The sequence below is a fragment of the Eurosta solidaginis genome, chromosome 5 (assembly GCF_040869045.1).
Source record: "Eurosta solidaginis isolate ZX-2024a chromosome 5, ASM4086904v1, whole genome shotgun sequence".
Classification (NCBI taxonomy): domain Eukaryota; kingdom Metazoa; phylum Arthropoda; class Insecta; order Diptera; family Tephritidae; genus Eurosta; species Eurosta solidaginis.
In genome coordinates, this window is record NC_090323.1 from 236,506,084 (window position 1) to 236,520,413 (window position 14,330).

Sequence of the window (14,330 nt, forward strand, 5' to 3'; positions counted from 1 at the left end):
AAAATGATCATTGTACATACAGATTTTTATTGTTTAAATAATAATAAAGAAAATGTATGTTTACTCATATCTTCAACTGTATAAACAAAACTTATGTAGCGCATTAGAGTTACGAAATATTTTTGTAGACCAAATAAGTAAGAAAGACTAAGTTCGTGTGTAACCGAACATTACATACTCAGTTGAGAGATTTGGTGACAAAATACGGGAAAGTCACCATATAGGAAAATGAACCTAGGGTAACCCTGGAATGTGTTTGTATGACATGGGCATCAAATGGAAGGCATTAAAGAGTATTTTAAAAGGGAGTGGGCCATAGTTCTAGCGGTGGACGTCTTTTCGAGAAATCGCCATAAAGGTGGACCAGGGGTGACTCTAGAATGTGTTTGTACGATATGGGTATCAAATGAAAGGTTTTAATGAGTATTTTAAAAGGGAGTGGCCTTAGTTCTATAGGTGGACGCCTTTTCGAGATATCGCCATAAAGGTGGACCAGGGGTGACTTTCTTCTACTTAATATGGTAGGTGTTACACCCACAAAGTTTTTTCTAAAGTTATATTTTGCGTCAAAAAACCAATCCAATCACCATGTTTCATCCCTTTTTTATACTCAGTTGAGCAGAGCTCACAGAGTATATTAACTTTGATTGGATAACGGTTGGTTGTACAGGTATAAAGGAATCGAGATAGATATAGACTTCCATATATCAAAATCATCAGTATCGAAAAAAAATTAGATTGAGCTATGTCCGCCCGTCCATCCGTCCGTCCGTTAACACGATAACTTGAGTAAATTTTGAGGTATCTTGACGAAATTTGGTATGTAGGTTCCAGGGCACTCATCTCAGATCGCTATTTAAAATGAACGATATCGGACTATAACCACGCCCACTTTTTCGATATCGAAAATTTCGAAAAATCGAAAAAGTGCGATAATTCATTACCAAACACGGATAAAGCGATGAAACTTGGTAGGTGGGTTGAACTTATGACGCAGAATAGAAAATAAGTAAAATTGTGGACAATGGGAGTGGCACCGCCCACTTTTAAAAGAAGGTAATTTAGAAGCTTTGCAAGCTGTAATTTGGCAGTCGTTGAAGATATGATGAAATTTGGCAGGAACGTTACTTGTATTACTATATGTATGCTTAGTAAAAACTAGCAAAATCGGAGAACGACCACGCCCACTTAAAAAAAATTTTTTTTTAAAGCCAAATTTTTACAAAAAATTTAATATCTTTACAGTATATAAGTAAATTATGCCAACATTCAACTCCAGTAATGATTTTGTGCAACAAAATACAAAAACAAAAGAAAATTTCAAAATGGGCGTGCCTCCGCTCTTTTTCATTTCATTTGTCTAGGATACATTTAATGCCATAAGTCGAACAAATATTTACCAATCCTTGTGAAATTTGGTAGGCGCTTAGATTCTAGGACGATAACTGTTTTCTGTGAAAAGGGGCGAAATCGTTTGAAGTCACGCCCAGTTTTTATACACAGTAGATCGTCTGTCCTTCCGCTCGGCCGTTAACACGATAACTTGAGCAAAAATCGATATATCTTTACTAAACTCAGTTCACTTTGTATTGGTATAGAAAATGGCCGAAATCCGACTGTGACCACGCTCACTTTTTCGATTTCGAAAATTACGAAAAATGAAAAAAAACCCCATAATTCTATACCAAATACGAAAAAAGGGATGAAACATGGTAATTGCATTGGTGTATTGACGCAAAATATAACTTTAGAAAAAAACTTTGTAAAATGGGTGTAACACCTACCATATTAAGTAAAAGAAAATGAAAAAGTTCTGCAGGGCGAAATCGAAAGCCCTTGGAATCATGGCAGGAATACTGTTCGTTGTATTACATATATAAATAAATTAGCGGTACCCGACGGATGATGTTCTGGGTCACCCTGGTCACATTTTGGTCGAAATCTCGAAAAGGCCTTCGCATATACAACTACCACCACTCCCTTTTAAAACCCTCATTAATACCTTTAATTTGATACCCATATCGTACAAACACATTATAGAGTCTCCCCTGGTTCACCTTTATGGCGATATATCGAAAAGGCGTCCACCTATAGAACTAAGGCCCACTCCCTTTTAAAATACTCATTAACACCTTTCATTTGGTACCCATATCGTAAACAAATTCTAAAGTCACCCCTGGTCCACCTTTATATCGATATTTCGAAAAGGCGTCTACCCATAGAACTAAGGCCCACTCCCTTTTAAAATACACATTAACACCTTTCGTTTGATACCCATATTGTATAAACGCATTCTAGAGTCATCCCTGGTCCACTTTTATGGCGATATCTCGAAAAGGCGTCCACCTATAGAACTGAGGCCAACGCCCTTTTAAAAACTCATTAACACCTTTCTTTTGATACCCATACCGTACAAACAAATTCTAGAGACACCCCTGGTCCACCTTTATGGCGATATCTCGAAAAGGCGTCCACCTATAGAACTAAGGCCCACGGCCTTTTAAAATATTCATTAACACCTTTCATTTGATACCCATATCGTACGAACAACACATTCCAGGGTTACCCTAGGTTCATTTTCCTACATGGTGATTTTCCCTTATTTTGTCTCCATAACCTTCCTTACTTGTTGTATTTGGTATAGAATTATGGCATTTTTTTCATTTTTCGAAATTTTCGATATCGAAAAAGTGGGCATCGTCATAATCGGATTTCGCCGATTTTTAATACCAAGATAAAGTGAGTTCTGATAAGTACGTGAACTACGTTTAGTAAAAACTGGGCGTGGCTTCAACCGATTTCGCGCTTTTTGACAGAAAACAGTTAACGTCGTAGAAGCTATGCCCCTACCAAATTTCACAAGGATTGGTAAATTTTTGTTCGACTTATGGATTAAAAGTATTCTAGACAAATTAAATGAAAAAGGGCGGAGCCACGCCCATTTTGAAATTTTCTTTTATTTTTGTATTTTGTTGCCTATATCATTACTGGAGTTGAATGTTGACATAATTTACTTGTATACTTTAAAGATATTAAATTTTTTGTAAAAATTTGACTTTAAAAAAAATTTTTTTTTAAGTGGGCGTGTTTGTCATCAGATTTTGCTAATTTTTATTTAGCACACATATAGTAACAGGAGTAACGTTCTTGCCAAATTTCATCATGATATCTTCAACAACTGCCAAATTACAGCTTGCAAAACTTTTAAATTACCTTCTTTTAAAAGTGGGCGGTACCACGCCCCTTATCCAAAATGTTACCAATTTTCTATTCTGCGTCATAAAGTCAACCCACCTACCAAGTTTCATTGCTTTATCCGTCTTTGGTAATGACTTATCGCACTTTTTCGGTTTTTCGAAATTTTCGATATCGAAAAAGTTGGCTTGGTTATAGTCCGATTTCGTTCATTTTAAATAGTGATCTGAGATGAGTTCCCAGAAACTTACATACCAAATTTCATTAAGATACCTCAAAATGTACTCAAGTTATCGTGTTTACGGACAGACGGATGGACGTACATGGCTAAATGAATTTCTTATGCGAATAAAAAAATTATACCCTGTGACCTCTGCTCAGCTGAGTATAAAAAAGTATGAACTTTGAAAAAGTTCGTCCGAGTACATATGGACGATAAAGCCGGGAAATATCAGCCATATGTATCTCAAGGTCTACAGCTTAACATCATTTCTACTCAAAACCTTTGAGAGGCTGATAGATGTGAGTATAAAGTCCAGCCTTGTTGAAAAACTGTTCTCCAATACCCAACAAGCGTACACCGAAGACAAGTCGGAAGACACGGACTGCATAGGGTGTTTATGAACATAGGGAAAGTGTTGGAATACAAGAAGTACTCCATAGGAGCCTACTAAGGCCTTGTCGGGGCTTTATACAATGTCTATAAACAGGCATTCATCGACGGTCTTAAGTACATAGAAGTACATCAAGCCCTTACCAGATGGATCGGCTGCATGCTTAATTGCAGGAAGATTACTTGGCAGTGGGGATTGTATGAGGCCACAATGGCATGCCATAGGGCGGAGTATTGTCACCTCTTCTTTTGACGCTGGGCATCAACCAGCTGCCCATGCGGTTGGATGTGGGACCCGCAAACTTACGGCGTACGCAGACGACGTTGCAGTTCACATATGTGGAAAGTGACTTCCAATGATTAGCTCTTTGAGGGATCGGGCGATTTGGGATATTCATACTTGTGCATCTAATGTCTGGTTGAGCGCTAATGCCAGATCCCGAAAAAGTTCAGCTAGAAGGTGTGACTCTACAGGTCAAACCTTGTACCAAATATCTTAGACAAAAGTTATAGTGGAAGCTCAACGCGCAGGAGAGAGTGAAGAAGGCGTCGAAAGCACTTTATGAAGATGATATTGTTATAGTAGCAGTGACGAAGAAGCTGGATCTGCTCCAAGCATTATGTAATGACACCGTGGGAAGAATAAAGGAATGGCTGACGAACATGGGACTGGAACAGACAAGCAATAAGACAGAAGTGGTGTTGATTAACTCAAAGGGAACTGTGGATGAGGTTGTCCTAACTATAGAAGTTTATTAAATAAAGTCAAAGCCTTTCTTGAAATAGGAGTAAACAGTGACTCAAACTTAACTTTTAAGGAGCACTTTAGGGCGAAGGGAAAGGAAGTATCTAGAGTTAGTGGAGCCCTAACGAGAATAATGGCCAACATCAGCGGCGCAGGCGAAGCTGCCTGTCAACTTTATCCAACGTAACCAGCTTGACAATGTTATATGCAGCACCAGTATTACACGGATCTGAAATGATCCACCAAAAAGAGATACAGCAGCCTACCGTGTTACGGCTATACATACAGCATCTGCGTATCGGACGGTGTCCGACGATGCGACCTGCTTTTATCTCGAAAAGTCCCAGCAGATTTACTGTTAAATGAATTGACCAGTCTATATGGCATTGGAATCGGCTGACCATCTGAAGATGCCATGAAAAACGCAAAGTCATGAACATCAGTTAGGTGGCAAGAATAGTGGGGAGAATAGAGGAAAGGGCGCTGGACCTTCATGTTATTTCGGAATATACTAGAATGGTACTAGCGGAAGCACGGCAAACTAAACTACCACCTCACGCAGTTATTGAGTGTACACGACGGTTTCAAGGAGTATCTAGATAAGCGTAGGAAAGAAGAGGATCCTTTCTGCTCAGGACCTATGTTATAAAATAACTCCGTCCTCTTGGCAAATATTAGCAGCTTCGTAGGACTAAAGTCACTTGCTGCTTTCCTCCCCCAAACCCACTTACTACATCTGCCATCACTGACCAAGCCTAATTTAAAGTCATGTGATGCCAGAAGGCAGTGGCCAGTCAGAATAACCGTCATGAGTCTACAGTCGTCTTCTTTTAATGATAGAAACAACTTTGTTAGTCTAAGGGTGTAAGACCTACACATAATCTTCGACACTTTACAGCCCGCACGCGCAAACGCACGCCTTTCCCGCCTAGTCGATCATGTGCACATCTAGCCTTCGCTTAATCTCGCCCAATCTAATTGGGACGTCTACGGAGCAAGCTTCAAGGGATGCGCCCTTTTTAGTTACTTCATCCACTTTTTCATTTCCATCTATTCCCATATGCCCTGGGACCCAATATAGATGTATGCTTCTCCCTGTCTCGATTCTCTCCAGAGACTGCTTATACACTCTGCTCTAAGCTCTTTGGAGTTTTGTTCCCATAGTGTGCAAAGACATACAATGTTGGACTGCGGTGAGTAAAATGGCGTTTCCAGTGATGACGCGATTGATGCATGCCAACTTCGAAAGTGGCATTCGACAGACTGCTTATACACTCTGCTCTAAGCTCTTTGGAGTTTTGTTCCCATAGTGTGCAAAGACATACAATGTTGGACTGCGGTGAGTAAAATGGCGTTTCCAGTGATGACGCGATTGATGCATGCCAACTTCGAAAGTGGCATTCGACAGACGTTTTTTTGTATGCTGTATTACATATTTGGCGATTTTTAGAGTTGGTTCTAGATATATATGAGCTTAAACTATTACAGTAAACTGATCGACGCTGGGCCAGAGGGACGTGCGTCTCCCTGGGAAGTCTGCTGCAATTTTTAGGACCACGCAACATACTTCGTCAACTTTTTGTGGATGAGGTCTTTTTATGTTCTTCTGGTTCAAATTGCTGTATTATTTTGTACCGGATCTCTACGATGCAAATATGTCCCTTTATATTCCTAGACGGAGCGCCTCAATCAGTTGTCTGTTGCATTTCAAGAAACTCAGCAGAAACTGTTTGTTCAACATTTCGCTTTTCACTTTTATGGAGAGTGTTCCTGACTCATTCTGTAGACGAGGTTATGACCTTATAAGAAGAAGTTTGAAGCGCGGTAATTTAGCGGGTCTGCAGCCTCCTCCAGTTTGTTTCTGTTAAGCTCAGCGATCACGTAGCTAACTTCTCCCGGTATGCCGACGATATTGATATAATTGGCTTTAATAAAAGCGCCGTAAGTTGTACCTTCTCTGGGTTGGCAAAAAGGTGAAAAAGTGTTGTTAATAGTAGTTGGCCCGATATACATAAGTACCTCCGAGAAGATTTAAGCAAAGCTTTTCTTGCAATTTGTGACGTGATTCTATTAAGTTCTACCTAGAAATTTTATGAGACTGAACCTAGTTCTTTTTGTGCCGACTCCGAACGATATATGCAAGGCAGATGATTTTCGGCTTTTCAAAAAGTGTTTTTATATTGTTTTTCCCGGTACTTGAACCCTGAACTTTCGTTAAGGTAGGCGAGCATGCTACTTTCATAGCACGGCCACCGCAACGTCACGTTCAAATTCGAAACCATGAAGTACTTCGCAGACATCAACATAGTCCAGCGAATTAAAACGCAGCGGCTGCGCTGACTAGGCCATGTTATGCGAATGAAAGATGATGCTCCGGCCAAGAAAGTGTTTCTATCGGAACCCGCCTATGGAAGCAGAGGTAGAGGGCGGCCCCCACTCCGTTGGAAGTACCAGGTGGAAAACGATTTAAACTCCCTTGGTGTGACCAATTGGCGCCGGTTGGCGGAGCGAAGGAGCGACTGGCGCGCCTTGTTGGACGGCCATAACCGTTTAGACGGTTAAGCGCCAATTAAGTAAGTAAGTAAGAAGTACTTCGCCTCTCTTACAACCAGCATTAACGGTGAAAACAATGGCAGCTTAGAAATCTAATAGGGAATAACTCTTACCAACAACTGCTACTTTGGGAAGGGTAGGCAATTGAAAAATTTAGTCCCCTATAGAAAAACAAAAGCCACGCTCCCATCATGTCTGTCCTGATGCATGACTCGATGTCACAGTCGGTGTCGGTGGGAACAAAACTCTCCGAAGCACCTCTATCCGTAATTATTTGGAAACAGAGGAAGGAGGAGAAATCCACTGAGTTAATAGGGACAAGTGGAGGAATATTTGATCTCCATTGGCGCCCCCGATTTGGCGTCCTGACGAGTTGCACCACTTTATACCCGTACTATGATTTATTTGCGTTCAATAATCGACTATTTAAATAGTACTCAGAGTTTTAAACACAGCAATCACATCAAGTTTATGAAGTAAACAATTGAGACAGCACATATACTTAATTTTTGCTTGGCAATAAACAATGTATGTTGTCAATTACCTAAGCTTTTAAGCTTGATCTTCAATCGGAGTTTATTTAAAATTTTGTTTTGTTTTTATTTATATCAAAAAAAATTCTTAGCAACAAAGCATTAATCAGCCAGGTTTTTGCTCGGCGATCGTTGGTTATGGCAATTATCAATTAGTTATGTAGTGACTTTGTAAAAGACTAGCTAACTTAACACTAATGTATTAGACTGAGCCGATCCGAGTTATATTCCTAGTTTGCGAAACAAGAAGCATACTTTCAGGTGCTGTAAGTTGTGTTTAAGACAAAACTATGTGAGAGGGTCTTGAGAGATAAATGGTCATGTTTTCTTCTTTCAACCGAAACTCTTATAACATAAGAGCGTTTACTCACGTCAGTGAGTGTCAGTAAACATTACCCTTTGGTTATGCAGGTCTGCCACTAATTATGATATTTCGAGGTGGCGTCCTTCTATCCGTAGCAAACTAAAGGCATTGAGAAATATCAAACCTGACTTTACAGCAAAAGCTCCCTTCCACACACTGCAGACTTTAGGATATACGTTTTCCCAACATTTCCTAAATTGTAAACTAAATGCATTGAGAAGTATCAAACGAAAAGGCTTGACTATGGGCGTGGCTATAGGCCTATGAAAAAATGTTTGTCGATTTGGGTATCTTGCTACTGCTAGGACAACAGGGCAGTGCCCTTGTGAATAATTTGGTATTATATAGTGTTAAATGTGAATATGAGTAAGTGGAAGGACTCACTACCAATAATGCACGCCAGTTGCTTCTTTGCTATGCCAGCTGGCGCCAATTGGTCACACCAAGGGTGTTTAAATCGTTTTCCACCTGGTCCTTCTAGCTGGGCCGCCCTCTTCCTCTGCTTCCATAAGCGGGTTCCGATAAAAATACTTTTTTAGCCAGAGCGTCATCTTTCATACGGATAACATGACCTAGCCATTTCATTTTAATTCGCTGGACTATGTTGATGTCTGCGTAAAGCTCGTACCGCTCATCGTTAAAACTTCTTCGGTACTCGCCATTGCCAACGCGTAGAGGTCCATAAACCTTTCGATGAACTTTTCTCTCGAACACGCAGTATGTATGCGGCCAAATTAATAACGAAGTTACACAAAAATACAATATAAGTATGTAGTTTAAAATTTATGTGTGGTCATTTGCAACTTATTTTAGAGCCAGTCTAATATCTACGAAGGTATGTACTTGAGTATATGTATGTAGTATGAATGAAAATTTTAAAGTGAATCAATTACGTGAAAATGCGTTATTCTATTTTTCGGCTCTCATTCGAATTCGGCGCTTTATTTAAAGAGGGTATTAAAGGTTATCGGATGACAAACATTAGAAGCACTGATAAGAGTTCGTTGTGCCATCTTACGCATTCCAAATATTCAGTTTAAGACACTTCTGTTTCACTTTCAAGATGTTCTATAAAAAGTGGAAATTATATTAGGTATAGACGATCCAGGGAACTTTAAATGATGTCACCGCCAGATACGAACAAATATTCGCACGGGTGCCGAAAATAATTTTCATTCTACGATTAGGTTCTTTGAGGGATTCAAAGTGTGTGTTTAGCGCAATACAAAACTTTATAGCTTCACAGCTTCTCAAACCCAGTGAGCGATCTCACCTACTCACGGCAAATTCCGTAACAAATAAGTATGAATGTATCCTACACATATAAAAGCTCTCCCTAGATGGTGTGGACAGTACTTTAATTGTACTGGTTACCGAAACGTGCCGGGTCTATATCCGGCAAAGGAACTAACAACATCGATAGCACTCCCCAAAACCTTCGGGGAGTGTACCAATACAATTTAAAGTTTAGAGCCATTTAGAGCTGGGAAAACTTAACCAGCACTTCTGCCACTTGGTTACTGTACGTATCCTTTTGTTTTACTTTTCTTTGTAAGATAGCCGCTCGTTATCCATGGAATACATATGCGTACGTATGTACAACAGTTCGACAGAAAACTCTCGTTTGCGAATTACGTTTGTCCTATTCCTATCCACACATGATAATAGGGACCTTAAGACCTCTCTATCATCCGCGTTGGTATATAAAAAGTTATTTGCCCTAACAGTGTTTTCCTCAATTTTCCCAATGAGATCGCCCAATGGTGGCCGTAAAGAGTTGTCGGGCAAGTTTATGTTTGTCTCGGACCCTTTCGTGTCCATCTTATCTGCAATTTTTTGCAATATTAACTACTATAGAGTGTTGATCGACACTTCCGTACAGGTTTCGATTAGCTCAGTGTGGATGCTAACATCGTTATACCTTAACTTGGCTGTCAACACATATCCTATTTTTTTTAACAGCAGGTAGTGTTTCCTTGGTATAGACCACACAGGTGTAGCGAAATCAGTAATATTGTGTAAAGTCCAGCAGAAGCTTCCTTTTCGTTTTAGAGCTTTCAATCTAGACTTTTTCCTGTCACTCACAAATCTCATCTCCCATTCCTCGTGTGAAATTTTCTATTTATTATATGCATGGAACTTACCAACTAACATTATTAGTCCATGTCAGAGTTTTGTCAGTTTGGATACCGTTTAATAGTCCACATATTGTGCCAACATGAGATCATTGCACATCTCCAACGTTCAATTGCATACTCTTTTTGACTAAGCCTGTACCAGGAAGCAGCATATGTTAGTATACCATGAATGATTTACGGCAACAAATTCCAGTTCTTCAAAAAGGTCCTTTGCGTAATACCTGTCATAACTTTATCCAGCTAAGATTGGTGTCGATATTTGATTTCTAAGGAGATATATTTCTTTGTATCAGTCAGTTCGGACAAGTTGAAGGACGATATTTTTTTCCTCGGGAAAAGGACCAGGCAGTTACTCTGCTCGGTAATTAACATCAGAAGAAGAAATTCAGCTGTGATCAGTATATATGTCATCATATTATAAAACTACTCTACTACTAGAATACCGAGTCATCCACTGCACTATAGAGTCCTGGGCGTCACTGCTTGCAGCTCGGTGATTTCTCGAAAAGGGTCACGTCTTTGTGAAGGGCCATCTTCAGATGCCCTGTTTGGCCTCTCCAGCGTTTTTGGAAAAAAGCATTGGGCAGATTTACAATTGTGCAATAGCACAATCACTTTTATTGTTTGTCGAGATATGATCTACAAAGCGTCAAAGGGGCAAAGCGAATCAGCCTTGCCAGCTTTTATGTAAATCCGCCTTTATTGGCTTGGGCTTTGACTTGTAAGTGGAAGTGATAAAACTGGCTCAGATAATTCAGACATAGGCTTCTTGAAGATATGTACTCACCATCTCTAATAAAGTCAGGATTTAACTGGAGGATAGCAATCCTTCAGAAAATTTCGACACAGTTGAATCGAAAATTGTGAAAACTTTGTGAGTCGATACATATCAAAACTGCCTAAGTCCACATATTACATATTTCGAGATTTTATATGACCAAGTCATATTGATTAGACTAAAAATGTATTATAGTTAAGCCATTTATGTCAAAGCTGACTAAGTCCTACCGTACCTGTGAATGAAAATTACATAAGTGCATTTAAGCCAATAGTAAGTAGTGCGCTCTGTTATTGTATCTTGTGACATAATTTACGAATTGTTTAGAGCTGAACGGTTAAAAAGTAAGTGCGTTTAAAGAAAAATGGATGAAAATGGCGATTGTATTCAATTTTTGCCTTCGAATAAAGCAAAAAAGAAGATAATATTTATTTGCTACCTTTCAATTAATAATACACTTTTCAAAACACCTTAACTCCAGATCAATTTTCTTTCAAAATCAACTAAGTCCATACGGTTTATTTCAAACGCGCTTAAATCTAACGTTAAAAGTGCTTTATTTCAAACACGGCTTAATTATACCTTTCATGAACATGAAATGGTATATTAACTTTGGTCCGATGTTTGTAACGTTGAGAAATATAGAAGATAGACTCACCATTAAGTATACCGAATTGATCAGAGCGACGAACTGATTTGATATAGCCATGTCCGTCTGTCCGCCCGTCTCTCTGTTTGAACGCAAGCTAGTCCCTCAAATTTTGAGATATCTCAATGAAATTTGGCGCAAGTATGCATTTTTGTATTATATTAGACATTTGTCGGATCCGGTAGGATCGGACCACTATAACATATATCTCCCATACAACCGATCGTTCAGTTAAGACGATTTTGGTCATTCCTGCCTTTTCCATTTCCTTTAGAAAGTATAAACGTGAAACTCGGTGATATATATTCTAATATATCATAGAAGATATCCTGAAAAAATCACTTTGATCGGAGCTAAATATAGTATATATCCCATACAATCGATCGTTCAGATAGAAAGATTTTTGGCAATTTCACCCTTAATTTCCAATATAAAAACGTTAAACTTGGTGATATTTATTCTTATATATTGTAACGATTTTACTGCAAATCCTCTTATTCGCAACCTTCTACTAACGTTCGTATCGCTAAACTGTTGAATAAATAACTCCAATATTTAATAATGCAAAATGGCTCTCATATGCGCGTGTATTTGTGAGCGACACTTCGACAATTATAATTGCATATCTCAGATAACATATCTGCATGTGTTTGTGCGTTGCTTCTCCGCTGCGTGTACGTACATATGTGCAGACATAATGATTGAATTATTGATGTGCATACAGTCACTGCTTAGCATCGGCTTAGAGATTACAGTACCCTTTAGTGTTGCTAATATTCGTAACAACATCATAGAAGATTTCCTGTAAAAATCATTTCGATCGGAGCTATATATAATATATATACCATACAACCGATCGTTCAAGATAATGGGGTTTTTTGCCATTTTTTATATTATATTTATCTTAAAAATCGTTTAGGTATGTACATCTGTTCACTATATATTTCTTATCTTATACATCCGATTATTTGGAGATTACGAACGGGATAAGATTATTTTTCAACCCCATTCATGAAGGGTGTGAAGTCTTCGGCACAGCCGAAGACATTCCCGTCCTAACTTGTTTTTTATTTTTTTTTTTCGCTAAATGGTTTTAATATTTATGAAGTAAACATTATACAATTTTTCAATAGCTACATAAATTATATTACGCAGACAGAAAGATCCGTCGGTTTCCAAAATTGGCTTATGGTGGACTTGTTATGAGCACGTTTCGATCTTCGATCTACGTTGGCTACCCAACATCGAAAATCGAACTCATTGCTGTCGAAATTTTCGTTGTGTATCTAATTTTTAATCGAATAGAAGTTTGTTGTCGACGATCGATTGAACTAGAAGAAAATTGTTTGAAATGTAAATTTCTTGTGTTTATCTTCTACTTTTTTGCTACCTAATACTATGTTCAAATAGAAAAATAAATTGAGGCAATTTCGATTTAAATTGAGTGGTGTTCATACAGGCAATTCCTAGTGCAAAATGGCTCTTGTGCATTGTTGCAGCCATTCATCTTTACTGGATAGCAAGTCCATGAACGCTTCTATGGTCAGTATGAAGTTTAGTTTTTAACACATATAACAACATATTTAGAAAGTTGCAATGCTTAGGTAACTACAGTTGCGCGTTTACATTCATTTCAGCCGTTTTCTACTTCTGGCTAGTTCCAGTTCTTAAGCTGTTTTCTTCATGATAAATAATTTTGCTTCTATTTTATTTGACAGCTGATGGGAATGTGATTTTCTGAACGGTTGTATATATCGAATCATCTAACAATGACACTAGTTTTTATCGAATGAGTGTCTTAATACCGAATGAAAATTCGTTCGATCAGCGCTTTCGATCACAGTCGAAGATCGAATTTGTCTCATAATAGGGGCGGCCTTAAGGCCAAATTAAACTTCCTTAACCCTAACGCTATAGTCGTAACCATACCCGTATCCATATCCATCTCCAATATGGTCGATTAATGGTGCCTTAACCTAAAAATCGTTAAAATTTCACAGAAATGAAGAAAACGCAAAAAATTACAAACATATTCCACAAAAAATAAGTCTCTTAGTCAAAACGTATCCAAAACAAGAAATAAAATATACAAAAAGTTAATAAATACAGCAACTCAAATATTTTTAGGTTATGGATATGCCGAAAAACCAAAAACCAATTGGTTGGCTATGGTATGGTTATGGCGTTAGCGTTATGGTATGGCACCATTAATCGATTACATTTCCATAAGGTAGGTTCGATCAGCTGTTTTATCTGGTTATGGCTTTATGGTTATAACTTATAAGTCACCATTATTTAGCCCTTTAGGCAGGTTTGATATGTATCGACTCATGTAAAACAAATCTTAAAAACCTTTTGTGAAATAGATACGAAAGCCAACATAACAGCTGACTTTTGTTCACCCTGCAAGGCGTACTTAACATACTTCCGTAAACGGCCTTAATCTGCAGACATTGGTGCTTTATCGGTAACCGTATCGGTAACCTTATAACAGCTGATTCGACCAACCTTATGGGAATAAATGCAATCGATTATTGGTGCTGCTAAGGTCGTAAGGTTGGCTATGATACCAATTGCTTTTGGTTTACCGTCGTAACGATAAACAGCTGATTACGTTAGGGATACGACTACAGCGATACGACATACGGCACCAATGACTCCCGCTTTAGGAATTAGCAGCATAAAACTGAACAAGTGATGTTTCGAAAGTCAATCATCAGCAAAAAGAGTTTAATTTTGTTGTCCAGTATAATAAATGATAA